The sequence below is a fragment of the Mustela nigripes genome, chromosome 13 (assembly GCF_022355385.1).
Source record: "Mustela nigripes isolate SB6536 chromosome 13, MUSNIG.SB6536, whole genome shotgun sequence".
Taxonomy (NCBI): domain Eukaryota; kingdom Metazoa; phylum Chordata; class Mammalia; order Carnivora; family Mustelidae; genus Mustela; species Mustela nigripes.
In genome coordinates this window covers 47,930,816-47,947,312 of record NC_081569.1, presented here as the reverse complement: position 1 = coordinate 47,947,312, position 16,497 = coordinate 47,930,816, and the positions used below count along the sequence as shown (strand labels likewise).

Below are 16,497 nucleotides of genomic sequence, written 5' to 3'. Positions count from 1 at the left end.
AGGCTCTACCCAGCTTCAGAATCTGCTTCTAAGGGTGGTGCCCAGTCCGTGTATTTTTAGCCTGCTCCGAAGGGGGCTCTGAAGCACAGTCGGGGACTGCCACATTGAGGCAGGGTGCAGAACTTCACAGCAGGTAGGAAGACGTAAGCCGAGTGCACGTCAAAGAAGAAGAAAATGGGAGAAGGAAAAGAGGAAAGTGGGGTGTGGCATTCCAGCCACAGGGAGGGGTGGCTGCTCTGCTCCTTGGCCTGGCCCCCCTCATGCACCCACATTCCAGCTCCTCACACTTGTACCTGTACTGGTCTCCCCATGGGGCTGCTGCTGGAGTGTCCGGTGGCATCTCTTGAGCAAGTCCAGAGGTGACCCTTCCTCTGTCCCCAGGGGACTGAGAGGCCAGGGGGCATTTTGTAGGAGGGAGGGGACCCAGAGCCAAGCAGGCAGGCGTAGCAGGCAGGGCCTGAGCTGCTGCGCTCCGCTGTGGGAGGACACCCGGCAGGTTTCCCATGAGCCTTAGCTGCCTCGTCCGGAGAAGGGTGACTAACGATAATACCTGCTTTCCCTGGGGTTGTGGTCGGGACTGAAAGAAATGTTTACGCCAGGTGTGTGTAGTGGATAGCCCCTGGAGGCTAGATGCTAACCAGCCTGGGCTTGGAGGAGCTGTTGGAACAGGGCTGGGGAAGGGGTGGCCCGTCTGAAGAAGGCCCTTGCTCGGTGTCTGAGCCTGTGTGTGGTGGGAGCAGTTTTGGGGAGAGCTGTCTTTGCCTGCCCCGAAGGAGGCCTCCCTTGGAGCTGCTCTTGCAGGTGGGAAGGGGCTGGAGGGGCCCCAGGCAGGAAAACATCTGCATGTTTCTGTGGATGTGGGGCTGGAGGGGCTGTTGGAGCTACAGACATCCCCTGCCCCAGGGCTTCTCTTGCCCTTCTCCCTATGACGTCTGCCTGGCTTGTCTTTTCTGGACAGGGCCTGCCCATAGACCCTCCTGCCTCTCAGAACTCTGGGTCTGCCCCCTTCAGGCCTCTTGTGTTCAGATAGCTCCTGAGACATCTCCTCCAGGAAGTCTTCCTCCACTCGCCAGAAGAGTGCAGTTTGCTTCCCTCCCTTGAGCTCCTTCCCGGAGCACCTCACTGCGGGGTGCGTGGTGGTTCAGCTCTCCATGGGGTCAGGTCAGCGTTTCCACAGCTCCCTGGCAGCTGGGTGCCTTGGGAAGGCTATGTGATGACGTCATGCACCTCCAGCCTCCCGCCTAGCTGCCTGTGGGAAGGATCTGTCTGTTCTGGCAGCAGAGCCTGTTCCATATGGACGGCCGGGAATTGGCCATCCTGGTCACCCAGGGCATTCCTGCCACTTCTGCATGTCTCCTTTTCCCCAGGGAGATTTGGGTGCACCCTGGGCATGGCCTGGGGAAGGTAGGCAGGCATGCACTCTGGTACAGCTCCCCAGCTGTGTCTGGGAGGCTGGAAGAATCCAAGCCTCCCATCTGCAGCGGTTGGCCTGCCGCCATAATGACTGGTTCTGCTCCTTCTAGCCCCCATTTGCAGCTCTGTTGCAGATATGCCTCTGTGTATCTTGGTCAAGAGGGCTGGTGTGTCTGCACATTTAGGTGTGGTCCATGAGTCTGGGGAGGCTTCTAGAGTAGGGCCTTCCGGAGCTGCTGTTTTGGGGGGATGCAGAGGTGCTGTGGTCATGGGAGCAGAAATGGAATGCTGTCCTCAGAGTGAAGGAGTACGTGGTTCAGGGCAGGCTTTTGGCCTCTGTAGGCACTTGGGAGCCTTCCCTCAGTTCCAGTGGCCAGTGTGGTCACTGCCAGGAGTGGCCACAGGGGAGGCTCTGACATGGAAGTGAAAATACACCTCTGTGTATGACCAGTAGCCATGGACTCCGACAAGGTCTGGGTCTTGCTCTGCAAGGTGCCCGCTGTCCTGCGAAATACACTTGTGTCAGGCAGATGCTTTGCTGGCCCGGGGAAGCTTATGAAGTCCACAGATGTCTCTGACGCTAAGCAGCACTTAGCCAGCTAGTGCCTGATGGTAACCAGAGTTAGGAGGGTGGTTTTTGCAGATAGTAAAGGCAAAGGGGTCATTCACCTTCACATAGATTGACCATTGTGCACTGGGTCTTCTCTGGGCATTCTGGACACAGCAGTGCGCTAGACAGGCTTGTCCTCTGTGCTGTGCATGTGGGGCTCCTGGTCCACAGAGGGGGATGGTCGGCAAACAAAAGGCAAGACTCCTGTTGTGCTGGGTCCCAAGAAGACCAAGCTGTGTTTGAGGGGATGTGTGAGCCTGGAAGGCCTCTCCGAGGAGGTGGCATTTGAGCAGTCACTTGAATAACCTACAGTGGACATCTGGTCCCAGTGAACCAGAACCTTAGAATATCTGATCTCGGAATACCTACGAGTCATCCTTGCTGAGGAGCCAGCTGATGCCCAGGGCGGTTAAGATGCAGAATCATGAGATGATAAATAGGAAGGATGATGTGGTAGAGGTGGGGACAAAACATAACTGGCCAGTACTCTGCTCACACCAGTGTTGGGCATTTTCCCAGGCCAGCTGACCCTCTGCCTTTTCATCCCAGAATGTCTTATTATCCTGTCAAGACTCAAGCTTTGAAAGATCAGTACTTGCAAGTTTGCATTTATTAACAATAGCAGACTTATTTCCTCATTTATGGCTGTGTGAGTTGGAGGGTGGAGGGCAGAAAGTTGAAACACATCTTATGTCCACCAGTCAGCCCTCCAGGCAAGGGCTAACCACCTGGTGTTGGTCTTTCCTTGCCTAGGCAGAGATATGGCCCGGTTTGGGTGACTGCAGGCTCCTGCTGCCCCTCTCTGTGGGATCTCCACTGTTCTTTCTGAAAGAGCCAGGTTCTCTGAGGAGCCCATTGCGATTGTGACTTTTGGAATTCTATCTGGCCCTCCCAGTCTGGTTTGAGGGTTTAGGTATCTCTCTGGGGGCCACGGACACCGTACTGATGCCTCTGACCAAAGCTGGTGAGGTAGGACTCACCAGAGGGCCCCTAGGGCTTATTTTCAGGGAGAAACAGTAAAATCAGGTCACAGAACCAGCCCTGATCCACCTCTTCTCCCAAGGACCAGCCTTAATTGGCTGATAGTTTTCTTCTAGAAGAAGGTGTCCCACATGAAGTTGAAAGGAGCGCTGGTGAAGTAAGACTTCATTAATTAGCCTGTTAGGGAAACGGCTTTCCATTATTATGGGGGCTGGATAAATTTGATGACCACTGTTCTCCTTTGGGCTTCTAAAGGGAAGGCACTGCATTTTCATTTTTTTACTAAATACTGAGAAATATGTAATATTTTTTGCAAGTATTTTGTTTCTAGGTGTTGAGTATCTATGTGCCAGATACCATATTTATTCTTATTTAATCTGTGCAGAAATGCTGTAAAATAAGTGGGATTATTCCCACTTTAACAGATGAGGAAAGGGAGGTTCATATACCTAGTTAAGGAACTAGCTCAAGGTCATACCCTCCTGAGGAGCTGTGCTTGGGTGCAAAGCCAGGTCAGTGACCTCAAGCTGCCTTGGATCTTAACTGTGACTTCCTGCATCTTCCCAGCCACTTTGGGGCTGCTGATAATATGAAAATGTTCTAGATTCCTGATATTATTTCTTTCTTTCCTCTGTAAAATCCGCTGCATTTGTCTTTCCCGTGGAGGGTGAACATGGGATACCAGCAATTCGGATTTTTAAAAATATTTTATTGTAACATGGAACACATTAAAGTAAAGGAAGTAAGTGTGAAGTTCGATGATTTTTCTCCTTCGGGTTATTTTCCCCCCTAAATGATCATTTTACATTGTCAAGGAAATCCCAGCAAGTCAACCCTGCGTACCTTCCCTTGCCTATCAGTGCCAGGGTCTGACTTGACCTTCCCCTCGTGGCTCTGACATAACTTCAAACACGAGGGCTTAAGCACACAGAGGAGAGGCATACTTGGGGGTTCTCAGAGGACTCCAGAGGGTCTGAAAAGTGGGAGAAGACCAAATCCTTTTCCAGTAAAAGTAGGCTAAGGCAATTAGGGGCTTAGGTGCTGTCCCAAAAACTTAAGTAGCAGTGTGCTCCAGCGTTAGTTAAGAAGACCAAAGTGGAGACTGTGGGAGAGGCGTGGCAGGGTGTTTTGGCTGCTTTGCCTTTAACTGGACCCCTTCTGGGGCAGGAGTCAGGCCTCCCCCTTCCTAAGCACCTACTGCAAGCCTTGGATCATGTTAGGTGTTTGGCAAATGATACTCCTAAGATATATCTATAGCCATCTATTACCACATGGGGAGACGGGCCCTTGGGGCACATGGAGCTGCCCCTGTGAGTCCCTTCTTCTTGTCCCTCCAGACTGGACAATCTGGGTGCAGAAGGCAAGGATACCTTGATCCCTGAGTCCCTAGTGCCTGGTGTGGTGCCTGGCCTTGGTAGGTTCTAAGCCTTTACTGAAGGAATGGAGGTGAAGTGACTTGTCCACGTAGGTACAGTGATGAACCCATTAAATTGTAGGACCCTGAGGCTCTGGGACAGCTGTTCTGCAGGTCAGAAGTAGGATTTGATTCCAGCTCTTAAAGGTTGATAAGTTTGGTGAACACAAAATGAGGTATGTGCCCACTTGTATAAATCGCAACATTAATATCGCACAAGATTGGAAACAACCCAAATACTCATCAATAAGGGACAGGTTAAGGAAAACGATGGTACATCTGCACAATGGGACACGATGGAAGTAAGAAACGAGGAAGGTTTTCGTGAACTGTATTACACAAGCTTCACAAGAAAAACAAAGATCAGCATATAATATGCACATTTTGGGTAAAAGGGAAAAAAATAAGATTTTGAATTTGCCTGTATATGTGTCAGCAAACTCTGGAAGGATATTTAATGGGTGGGATGGTTAGCTGGGCAGGATCGGGGGGAGAATTAACTGAATCTTAGGCCTTTTGGTTTTGAAGTCATGAGAATGAATGTTACTACTTACTCAAAATATTAAAAAGAAAAAAATAGTGAAAGTGAGTTTGGACCTGCTGTTCTATCTATCGGGGCTTCAGTCTCCTCATCTGAATAATGAGGTGATTGGATTAGAGCAAGGCTTCGCGTAGAAGGGCGATGTTGTCTATGTTGGGTGTATCTCTGGCTTTTGTGGGCTTGTCCAGGAGATTCTGGCCCTGTCCTAGGGTGGTCTGCAGTCCCTTCTGTTGGTGGCCTGGACCTGGATGAGCCCAGGCTGTTTGAGAAAGGCCAGGGTGATGCCGAGAGCAAGTGGCCTTCTGCAGTGGTGTGGGCCTTGTTCCTGTCCCCATGCCTGGCAGTTTGTCCTCTGAACACCTTGCCCTGGTGTGACTCAGTTGGTTCTTCCCCCAGACAGGAGGATTACAGTGAAGAGAGACTGTTCTGGAGCGTTCTGGCAAAGTGCTGCAGTTTGATAGGAAGAAAAATGGCAGAATGTTTTCCCAGGTTATTTTTAATGCATTTCAGTTCAGCAAACATTAATTGAGAGCTAAGTGCAAGGCAGTGTGGGGGAGTCAGAGCAACATAGCACCTCATCTCTGCTCTCCAGGGTGCAAAGTCTTGGGTGAGAAACTTGAGTCTAAAACCCCTCCTCCTGCCCTCCAGGACTGCACAGTTCACCTCATCTGGTCCCGCAGAGGCCTGTGGGATTGGTAGGAATTCTACCCATTGCACAGAGGGGGAAATGGAGTCTCAGGAAGTCTTGCCCAAAGCCACACAGTTCCCAAGCCTGGAACCAAACTAGGATTTCTCTCACTGCTTTCTGTGAGGCCAAACCCTTCTAATCCGAACATTCTGCCACATGGTACTTCCTGGAGGTATGTGTGGCGTAGGCCCATTTCTACCTGGAAATACCAGGTGAGCACAGCCCTAAGTAAACCTCCTGCACTGGTTTCCTTTGTGGAAGGGTAGTGGAAATCTCAGGCTTGCAGTCACATGTTGAGTCTTATCCCCCGTTTGCTGTGGTCCCAACAGTTCCGCCCTCCACTGCCTGGAAAGCTCACCCCCTTACCATTAGTTCCAGGCAGGATGTCCCGTATGTGTGTAAGGGTGGCTATGACAGCAGCTTTCTTCCCACTCCATCCTCATGCCACCACTTCCCTTCCTTCCCTTCCCTTCTTCCACAAATTCTCTTGCTGCCACCTGTCATCCTAGCTCTTTCCCAGAAGAGCCACATATGCTCCCCGCTCAGGGTCTCTGCCCTCCCTGGCTCTTCCCTCTACCTGGAAAGTTCTCCCCTTGGACTTCACTTGGCCTCAGGTCCCTACTGGAAACTCACCTTGGGTATGTCTCTCCTGGCCACCCTTTCAGTGGTGTCCCTTCCCACTGTTGCCAGTTCCTCCCCGGTTTTTTCCTGTCTAGTATATGTGTGGATTACATACAGCTTACATGTGTTGGGTTAGCGTCTCGCTCCCTGCTAGGATGTAAGCCCATGAGGTCTGGCTCGTTGTGCTTAGCACTGGATCTCCAACTGGATCGCTAACCTCTGGCATGGAATAGATACTCTGTAAATATTGTGGAATGAGTAAAATCGCCCTATGGCCTAAACGAGTAACACTTCTTTAAAGAGGGAAGAAGCAAATCATAGCCTTTTTTAAGAGGTGAAAAAGACCCAAGGCTTCTCTCTTTACAGAGCTTCATCATATAATATTAATTCATTTAATAATCGTTCAGCACCAGGTGTGTGTGGAGTCCTCTGCGGACGGTCACTTAGCACCCTCTGATTTGTATACTCAGGGAGACCATGCACGGATTTTTCAGAGCAGCCCATTCCTTTGGGGAACAATTGTAATGACTTAAACACTCTTATTTATTTATTTATTTATTTATTACATTCTTGTGTTTCAGCAACTTTTTTTTTTTTTAAGATTTTATTTATTTATTTGACAGAGCACAAACGGGGAGCTACAGGCAGAGGGAGAGGGAGAAGCAGGCTCCCTGCTGAGCAAGGAGCCTGAAGCGGGGCTCCATCCCAGGACCCGGGTATCATGACCTGAGTACTTAACTGATTGGACCACCCAGGTGCCCATTAAACACTCTTATAGTTTACACGGGGACTGAAAACGGCCTCTTTCAATTCCTGCACACTGATCTCAGTTCTTGAAGTGCCAGAAAACCTGGAAGAATTGGACTTATGCATGCATGTAACACTCCTTCAAATAGTTGCAGAAAGATGGCTTATTACAAGACTTCTCTTCCCGGGCGTGCGCCCCTGCCCCCCCATCATTGCCAGTTCCTTTGACTGTCCTCCCAGTGCCTGCAGCTGTAAGGGCCCTTCCCACCCTCAGTGCCTTCCTCAACATTCGGCTTCAAGGTTCAGAATTTAAGGTTTAGGCCTGTTGGAGCAGAGTATTTGGGGACCCTGACCGAGGCACCTTGTCCCTTATTGACTTGTCTCTGTCCACACAGCCTGGAATGGGCTCTGCGGATGAAGACAGAACTCAGTAGGTCTCTTCAGTGGTGGGGCCCCGCCCTGACCCCTCTAGAATCATAAAGGTTGTAAGGTCTTTGGCTTGGCTTTTAGCATTTTTGAGATTATAGCAGCTGTAGTAGATCTGCAAAGGACCAGGAACCTAACCCGGACCCTGTTTTTTAAAAGACAGTAAATACTGGTCAAGTTCTGTCTCTGAAGTCCCGCAGAATGTGCTGAACCTTTATGTGTATCATCTCTTCTCTCTTTTTCAGTGCCTATGGCGTTTTTCAGGGTTTGTCTGTCCCTCTGCCCTCCGTGTTCCTTTCTCCTGGCAGCCTCTCGCTTCCCCCTTCCTTCCTCACCCTCCTGCCACTACTCCCCTCCCTGCCCCGCCAGTCTGCAGACATGGAACAGATAGGGACGTTGGGCCCACGTCCCTCTCTAATACTTTGACCGTAAGCCTGTCATTTACAGACTTAGGCAAGTTGCACATGTCCCATCTCTCTCAAGGAGAAAGAACTGACATTAAATTGCTTCGTATGTGAGACCCTTGGCTGATTTGCTGTGGATAGAAGAAACTTGCACCCCCAGCTTTAGGCACTTGTGTGAGATTGGGTTTTGTGTCTGTCCCTCATTGTGGCTTCAGATGGATGACTGGATGGGGGGACTTGAGTGCCATGCTGTTTGCTCGCTTCTGTCATTGCCACTGCCGCTGTCATCTTGGGTTCAGGTGGCAGGGAAGGAGACAACTGAGCCTTTTTCTCTGCCCTCTCTGTATCTCCAGCCCTGCTGGGGGTGCGCGGAGGCAGGAGGGAGGGAGGAGGGCCGGGATCCGGCCTGGGGCCCTCTTCCTCACAGCCCATTTCCTTGTTTCCTCTTGCCTTAACGAGTTCACTCTGGAGAGGCCCGAGGCTTTGGGGTGTGGGCCCTAAATTGAGAGAGGATGGAGAACAGCCCAAGGACTTTGGATTTCCATGATGGGCTAGCTGTGTGACCTTGGGTGAGTCACTGGGTTGGTTTCCACTGAGCTTCATCAGATACCTGAGGAGCTGATTTGGGTCCAGTGGTGCTGATGGGGTCCTTGGCTTCTCTGAAGCACTCTGGAAGAGCCAGCTAGAAGTTCCATCAGAGGCACATTCGGGGCTGTGCTGCTGGGCCGGGCTGGGCAGAGGCTTGACGTGCCAGCTCATGGAGCCCCGAGGAGTGAAACTGAGGAAGCCAGTGAATTAACTTTTGTTTTGTGGACTGTTCTTCCATGTCGGGAACCATGGGGACTGGGTAGCTGTGAAGGTCCACGTGGGACCCACCGCAGAGACCCTGCGCTGTCTTTTCAGACCCTGCTAACTTGAGGACTCCAGTGGCATTTCCACAGCACACAGTCCCTTCTATCCACAGGCGATCCCAGCTGGGCTAAAGATCCCCGAGTCTGATTTCAGGAGCCCCAGTCAGCCACCCCAGGCAGCCACCCCAGACAGGGGGTCCAGGAAGCCATGTTTGTGGATTTGCCTAAGAGTGGAATTAGTGGGATGCTTTGCTGCAGAAAGTGAGTAAGGGGTTCTTTAGCCTTTTAGAATCTAGATTGTTCGGAGCCATTGCCCACCCCTGCTCCACTCTTGGCTCTGGCTTGAGTGACCCAGTCCATTTTGACCACTTAGCAAGTGTTTACTGAAGGCCAACCCCTGTGGGCAGGGCACCAGCAGGGAAACACGGAGACCTCAGACTTTGGTAAGGCAGTGTTTGGAGGAGAGACCGCAGAAAGAAGGACTGCCAGGTGCCCTGTGGCCAAGCAGCGCTCTCTCAGAGGGCCCTGGTGGGCAGGGGCCATTTTCCTGGGAGAGGGATCTGATGGGTATACTTCCAGTCATCTGCAGAGTCAACGAAGTGATGTCTGGGGAACCACTTTGTCACCTGTCACATGGGAAGAAATGCCAGGTGGTGTCACCATGTTGGCTGCGGGGCAGGGAGGCTGACAGAGAGGTGAGGGTGGGGACAAACCGCCTTGGGTGTTTGGTCCTGGCACACCGGGTCGCTGGAAGGCTGGGAATCCTCTGGCTTTGCAGTCCCCGTGGCTGGTAAAGGCAGTGGACCAGGAGTGACAGGACCTGACAGGACATGTTCAAAGCAGTGTTTCAGGAAGATGGGCTAGGATTTGCCTTTCTGCTTTCCAGGCCTTTCTTTTCTGTCTCCTCATGGCTCTTCTGTTGCATGGGGCCAGCTGTGGCTCTTTAATATGATCATCACGGACAGTGTGGTTTTCTGTGAACCACAGTGTTGTCGAACAGGGACTAGGACCCCATGGGCTGAGCTGCCTACTCCCTGCTTCCGTGGGAGATGGCAGACATCAGAGGGGACGATGCCAGACTTCTGCATTTGGAACTCAACACCCTTTGCCTCTGGGGGCTGTTTTTGTGATCCCGATTTGTTTTAAGAGATTACATGATTGATTTTTGTGTTTCATTAATTGCCTGGGGCCCCAAATTTCCTTCCTGGCATCCCTCAGGGATGAATTCTGGGCTCTTTCTGTCCATGAAATCTCCCACTTCCTTTTGGGGAATAGAGGCTGAGTTTGGATGTGAGGTGGGATTAAAAGTATGTGGACCCACAGAAGGGGGCCTCCTCTCTGCACTCAAGCTCCATTGTCCAGCGTGCGCAGTAGGGGACTGCCCCAAGGCATAGGACAAGTTACTGGCAAAGTAACCAGGGGCCATCCCAGTCATCAGACTGGACAGTGACCATCCTTGGCACTGTACCTCCACGCTTCTTGTCCCCCTTTCTTTCTCCTGGTCCCCATTTAGATCCCACCTGCTGGGACCAGGGCCTTCGCTGGACTGCACTTCAGACTCCTGCCTCATCCCGCCCTCTGGGACTACAGGTGCAGAGGGACAGCCAAGGAGAAGAGGCAGCCTGCTAGATTGCCAGTGGATTGTGCCCTCCACCAGTTCCCAGACCTCACCTCTCCCCGTACCCCCTACACCCCCTTTCTCTAGCCAAGTCAGACCAAGATGACTCCTCCCCACTTCCCAGGCTCAGACAGCCTTCTGGGCCTATTTTCTGCTGCCCTGGGAATACCGTCCTTCACATGCGCTCAAAGTGGGTAGGGCTGGGGCAGGGTCTGGGTGATCAGGGAGGCCTTCGTCCAAGAGGTGGAACGGACAGGGTCTGGAAGTGGAGTAGACTCTAGACGGGTCCGGAAGGGAGGAATGAGGTGTCCAGGCAGGCAAGCAAGGGTGGAACATCAGGGAGCGGCCCCAGCTCTGCTGGGAGTTCACTTGCTGAATGGGCCCACTGGACCAGCCCAAAGCCCGGGTCCTACAGCTGCCGGGGCCGGCCTGCAGTTCAGCTGCGTCTGTCCTTCTGGCTGGAGGAAGCATCTGCAAGGGAACCAGCTCCTCTTTCTCGGCCAGGCAGAAACCAAGACCTCCCCACGCCCGCTGGAGGAGGGAGGAATCCGGTTCCAGGCAGCGCAGGAGCCAGTCACAGGCTTTATGTTAATAAGGGCCCTCCCCGCGCCGGCGCTCAGCCTGTTCCCTGGGCCTGGCCGACAGCTTAATTACGCCGCAGCGCGCCTCGGCTTGCGTTCCACGGTTCCCTAAAATAATAAGGATGGCGTCACCGACTTCCCGCGGCCATGTGCTCCCACCCGTGCCTTCCGAGCTCTATTGTAGGAAACAAACAAAATCCAGACACTCAGATGCTTTTCTTCTTGGAGAGATTTGTTTTGTTTTGTTTTAAGGTAATTTGGGGGCCCTGCCCCTTAGTTAAGATTTTAAAAGATCTTTAAGGTGCAGAGACCAGAGTCATAGCGACCCCAGGGGCTGCAGAATATCCTCCTGTTAGCAGAAATTCGTGAGCAATGTGGAGGATGCACAGTCTTCCACTGGGAATGGTGGTTTTTGATCAGAGCAAATGGTGTGGCAGAAGGACCACCCCACTCGGGGTTTCCTGGGCCCAGGGCCAATTCTGGGCCTTGCCTTTTCCTCTGCAAAAAGAGGGCTAAACTGGACCAGTGTTTTAAAAGCAATGTAATAGAAAAGAGTCATTGTGATTGGGTATGTTTTGTTTTGGTGTGTGTGCCTGTACACACCACATGGGTATACTGAGCCAAGGCAGGAATGTATTTTTTACTGTGGGCTGTGGTCAGAAAGCCACTGACCTAGATGATCCCGAAGGCCTTTCCAGCTTTCAAAATGTCCGACTCTTCTCCCAGAGCCTGGCTTTCCCCTCATGGAACCTGACCGGTTTTTGCAGGTTTTGCCCCACAGACTGTTAAGCAAAAGTAGAGATTTTAGGGTCGAAACAACAGAATCACAAGCATCTGTCGCTCCTATTGAACACCTTTGGGAAGAAGCTCATTTCCCCTCAGCCTTGGTGACTCAAACAGTTTGGCCTTCTAGCTAGAAATGGAATCTGCAACAGGGGATGGCCCATTTAAAAGCTGACCTATTTAAAACCCATGAGCACCAAAAAAACACGGGGTCAATTTGATTTGAGTCTCCTCTTCTGTGCAAGACTGGAACCTGAAAACTAAATTGGTCAGGGACTGACAGGGTTGAAACCAAAGCTACACATATTTATTGAATTCTTGCTCAGTGAAAGAAAAAAAAAAAATCAAGGCTGGAGGCTCCTGGGGGAAAAAGAAACAAAACAAGGTGTAGATACAAAGTCAAGAGGGGTGTATTTTGGGTGTAACATCTTCGCTCTCCAAAATGTTATGAAGCTTCATACCTTTCATGAAAGACAACTTTGGTGGCTCAGATGTGCCGACCACCCTTTGTTTCCATTCTCGTGCCGTGACTGTGGACACAGTGGGGAGAGGTGGCTGTGGATCCGGGAGAAGACAAGTGGCTTTTTCCAAGCAGGGGATGCTCTAAGTGCGTTATTTCACGTAATCCAGCTCTAGGTGATGGGCATTACTGCCATCGGAGGAAACGGAAGCTCAGGAGAGGTGAGATGAGCCAGCAAGTGGAGAATGTGGACTGGAGCCCAGTCTGTCTGACTCCAGAGCCTGCCTTCTGTCCACCTCTCCACGTTGCGTCCGGAGGTCCTGGAAACATAAAGAGCTGTTCTCGCCCGAGCTTCCTTCTTTCTGGTTCTGGCCTTCAGTGATCTCTGTTTTAGGCCTGAGCTGTCCTTTTAAATCAGGGCCCCCTGATCATGGGCCTGTGACCTGTGCAGTCACACAGGGCCCTGGGCTTCGAAGGGCCCTCCCTTGGGTTTAATGCAGTGCTGTCGCTGTCTCTGGAATTCTTAACGGTTTTTGAGCAGTGGGCCTCAAATTTTCATTTTGAACGAAGTCTTGCCAACTATATAGCTGGTCCAGAATTTGATACAGTGCATCCCCTTTCTTGTTTTTTTCTGGGTCCCTCCTGTCTTCCTTGAGCATGCCTGGCCTCTGGGCATTTAAAGAATGCACTCGGTCCCCCTGCTCCGGCCCGCTACCTGGCACCCTGCTCCAGTAGCTGTTTACCAGACGGCAGCTGGGAGGAGGCAGCCTCCTCCCAGCCGGCACCACACCCCTGCTGGCAAGGACCCCAACTGTGGCTCACAGCAGCCTCTGAGTCCCCAGCATGTTACTCTATAACAATGTCACAGGTACACCCTTTATGGAGGCAGGGGCTGCTTCTAGGCAAGAGGTCGGTGTACAGAGCACTGGGTCAGGTCAAGAGGAGTGTGCGCAGTTGGCCTGCCTCCTGGGGGACACATTGTCTAGAAGAGGTCAGGTTCATTCCCATCTGTGTGGGACTGATTACACTGTATGTTTCACAGCAGTTTGACTCACTGCGCAGCACCTAGTGCTGTGCCTGGCACCGTAACGGGATGTTTGTTAAGCACTTACTCTGGTGTCCGCCCCCTGCTACGCTGATTATGGGGAAGGACAGTCCCTGACCTCTAGGAGGATCGGATGCTTAATACGATTAAATGATTCATGTGGCAGCTGCCCTCGGTGCCCTGGGATGCTCGGAGCTGGGCGGGGGAAGGCTTCCTGGGGAGGGGGGCCTGAACACCATTTGTGGTGCAGGAGTGAGACGTGGGGAGCCCTGTAGTTGGGGGAGGTAGGGAGGTGGCTAGTGGAGGGCCTCCTTAGGTCCGTTTAAAAACTTGGACTCATCCCCACCCCCACCCCCAAGCGGCAGGAAGCCAGGAGGCATGTTTTCTAGGCTGGAGTTTGCACTTTGTGGGTTAAACAGATACCGTTCTCCCCTTTCTGCGGAGCCAGAGCCTCAGAGCTCAGGGATGGAGTTGGGCTACTTGAATGTTCCAGTAGTCCAGCTGTCCCCCCGCTGTCACAGAGACCCCATTTGGAGGCAAAAACAGACTTGGGGTGACTTAGATGACCGTGACCAGGACTGCAGTGTAGAGAATAGAGAGGAAATGATCGAATTTGAGAGAACTGTGAAGACAAGATTTCACAGTTTTGAAACAAGCAATGGGTTGTTCCTTAGAGTAATAATGTGTTTGTGTTTATCACGGACGGTTCCGCTCCCATTGGTGAGAAGCGATTGCTGTGTCCTTGCTTTGGGGACAAGTTTTTCAGGAAATACCAGAGCCGGACAGTCTGATTCCTTGGGAAGCCTCATTGCCCCCCTCCCACCCGACCTCTCAGTTGGGGCCGAGGATGAATATACAGACCCCTGGGGGGTGCTGACACCTGAGGGGTGAAGCATAGAGTCCCGAGTACTTCTGTCCATGGGTGTTTGAAAAGCTTCTGACACCAGCGGAGGAAGCCAGTGGTTGGGCTGGAGAGAGAGAGGAACCACATTCAGATATTTTTAAAGGGCCAGTGGAGTTGGGAAAGAATCTAAACCCAAAGTACAAATTTTCAGTTTAATTTTAACTTTGCACTTAGCTCACACCCAGGATTTGGCAGGGGGACGTGGACCTTAATTTTTTTTTTTTTTTCTTTTTTAAGCAGAACACACCCTGGTTGTAAAAGGGATACGCTCTTTGCTTGGAAGGGTCTGGAGCCACACGGACGGGGAGGAAGTGGGTTGGGACTGGAGCAGGAGCTCGGAGTGGGTCTGAGGCGTGTGGGGCTGGTTGCGGGTTTGGAAACATGTGAGCCTGTCCCAGAGCTCTAGGAAAGGGCAGCCTTCCACGGAGTCCAGGGTCAGGAGGGGGTGCATGGGATGACTCTAGGCCTCCTGTTGGGCTGGTGTTTTTGTTTTTTGTCTGGTCCATTTCAGATACTTCACAGGGAGCTTACCTGCCATCTCCAAAGTGACAGTCACTCCCCAAAGCAGCTGTGGTTTGGGCTTTTTGGTGATCTCAGCAGCCTCCAAGTCTAAGCCTTGCCCCTCTCTCACCTTTTTGATCTTGCCCCAACACTGCTGAAACCCCCTGCCAGGAAGGAAATGCAAAAACCGGTAGGGGTCCCAGAGGTGGGGGTCCCAGAGGCCCCACGTACCTGACCTGTAAGGGCCACCTGGGACCAGACAGCAGGGGGCCTGCCCAAGTGGCTGGGGAGGGGGGCTCTTCCTACTCACTCCCCCAACCCCTCTCCACATCCTTGCTCCCTGATTGAAGCCTCATCTGAATGAGGGCTGGCTTGGGGTTTGTTTTGGTTACGGAGGAAGTTTAGCGGTGGCGGGGACTGATGGGACTGGCCCCCATCCTGCTGGTGGAACCCTTAGAAGAAGGGTGTCGGGGAGCTTGGAGAGTTGAGGTAGTTCTGAGAGAACTTGGACCTCACATTTGTTTGGGAAGGTTTTGAGAAACAGTTAGGAGCCAGCACTGACCAGCTTGGTGCTGACCATCCTGGGACTTGAGGGCCAGTGGTTCTGGGGTGAGATGGGAAACTCCCCCCCAGAGAGCAGTGGTGAGGATTAGGTGAGCTGGTGCAGGTGAAGCACATTAAGGGTACCTGTTGAGGGCTCAGGAAAGATCTGACTTACTAGGAATAAAAACGTTAGTGGTGGGGCGCCTGGGTGGCTCAGTGGGTTAAAGCCTCTGCCTTTGGCTCAGGTCATGATCCCAGGGTCCTGGGATTGAGCCCCGCGTTGGGCTCCCTGCTCGGCAAGGAGCCTGCTTCCCTTCCTCTCTCTCTCTGCCTGCCTCTCTGCCTACTTGTGATCTCTGTCAAATAAATAAATAAAATCTTAAAAAAAAAAAAAAACAACACAACAAACCCACAAAAAACGTTAGTGGTAGCAGCTTACGTATTGTCCTTGAGAGGAATGTCCCCGCCGTTGGTCATGGTGGTGGAAGTTGGGACTGGGACCCTGGGTCTGTCTGTAGAATTCCCAGGCAGCATTGTGTCTCTCTGGAAGAGACGCCAGCTTCCAGGGAAGAATTCCCCCAATTCCCAACACCACCTCCCCCAGTCTCTAAGACCTTCTTTTCCTTGGCTTATGGCCGTTAAGAGGAGAAGCCCTTGACCCATCTGGAAAAACCACACGTCTGAAATCTTTGAGGCTGGGCTAGGATCCCTTCTCATATTTGTCTTTCTCTGGTGGAGCTTCAGGAATCCGCAGTGCCTTCTGAAGCCTGTGGGCCCTGTGGCTCCAGTGCCGCAGAGGTGGTGGCCTTCCCTCCCCCAGCACAGTGGCTCTCCCTCTGTTTGCCCTGCTCCCCTAAGGGCAGGCTTCCTGGCTCTACACTGATTTCCTGCCCTGGGGTAAAAGGCCTCATAGGATTTATTCCCAGCCACTCTTGCCAGTGACCTTGAGAAGGTGGCTTGACCTAGACATCTGGCCTCTCCTGGGGACTGAGGGAGTGGAAAAGGACTTACTTCTCCCATCCTAAATCCAAGGGATAGGCGGGCCTTGGCGGCCAGTGCCTGGGCCCAGAACAGGTCAGCTCTGGGAAGGAGCTCCTGTGCCTGGCTTCGGCCCCTCCTGGCAAACTGTGCTGTTGTGCTGGGCTGAGCCTACCACCTCTCTGCACCAAGGAGGCGGAAAGCAGGGCAGCTGTGGGGCTCTGCAGCCCAGATGTGCCCCTGAGCTCCTGTGGTCTGCCTGCTGACAGAGGTGGGCTGAGAAGGAGCATGGCAGGCCCACTGCGGACTCTATTCCCCCAAGATTCCCCCTGGGGACTGTGGCAAGGCGGTCGTCCTGGGCCCAGCAGGAAGGTCTAAGCAAATTGGT

The 16,497-nt window shown here is 52.3% G+C and overlaps 1 protein-coding gene and 1 long non-coding RNA gene across 3 annotated transcripts in view; one reads left to right on the top strand and one right to left on the bottom strand.

Annotated features, from left to right (window-relative positions):
* The window catches only part of ANP32A (acidic nuclear phosphoprotein 32 family member A), a 37,475-nt gene that overhangs the window by 11,484 nt on the left and 9,494 nt on the right, over positions 1-16,497 (top strand). The gene's annotated exons all lie outside the window — the stretch shown is intronic.
* LOC132029217 (uncharacterized) lies at positions 13,515-15,994 on the bottom strand. The gene is made up of 3 exons (XR_009407747.1): positions 15,571-15,994; positions 14,619-14,752; positions 13,515-14,151 (listed from the first exon to the last, which is right to left on the bottom strand). It is a non-coding gene; the product is annotated as an uncharacterized LOC132029217 (long non-coding RNA).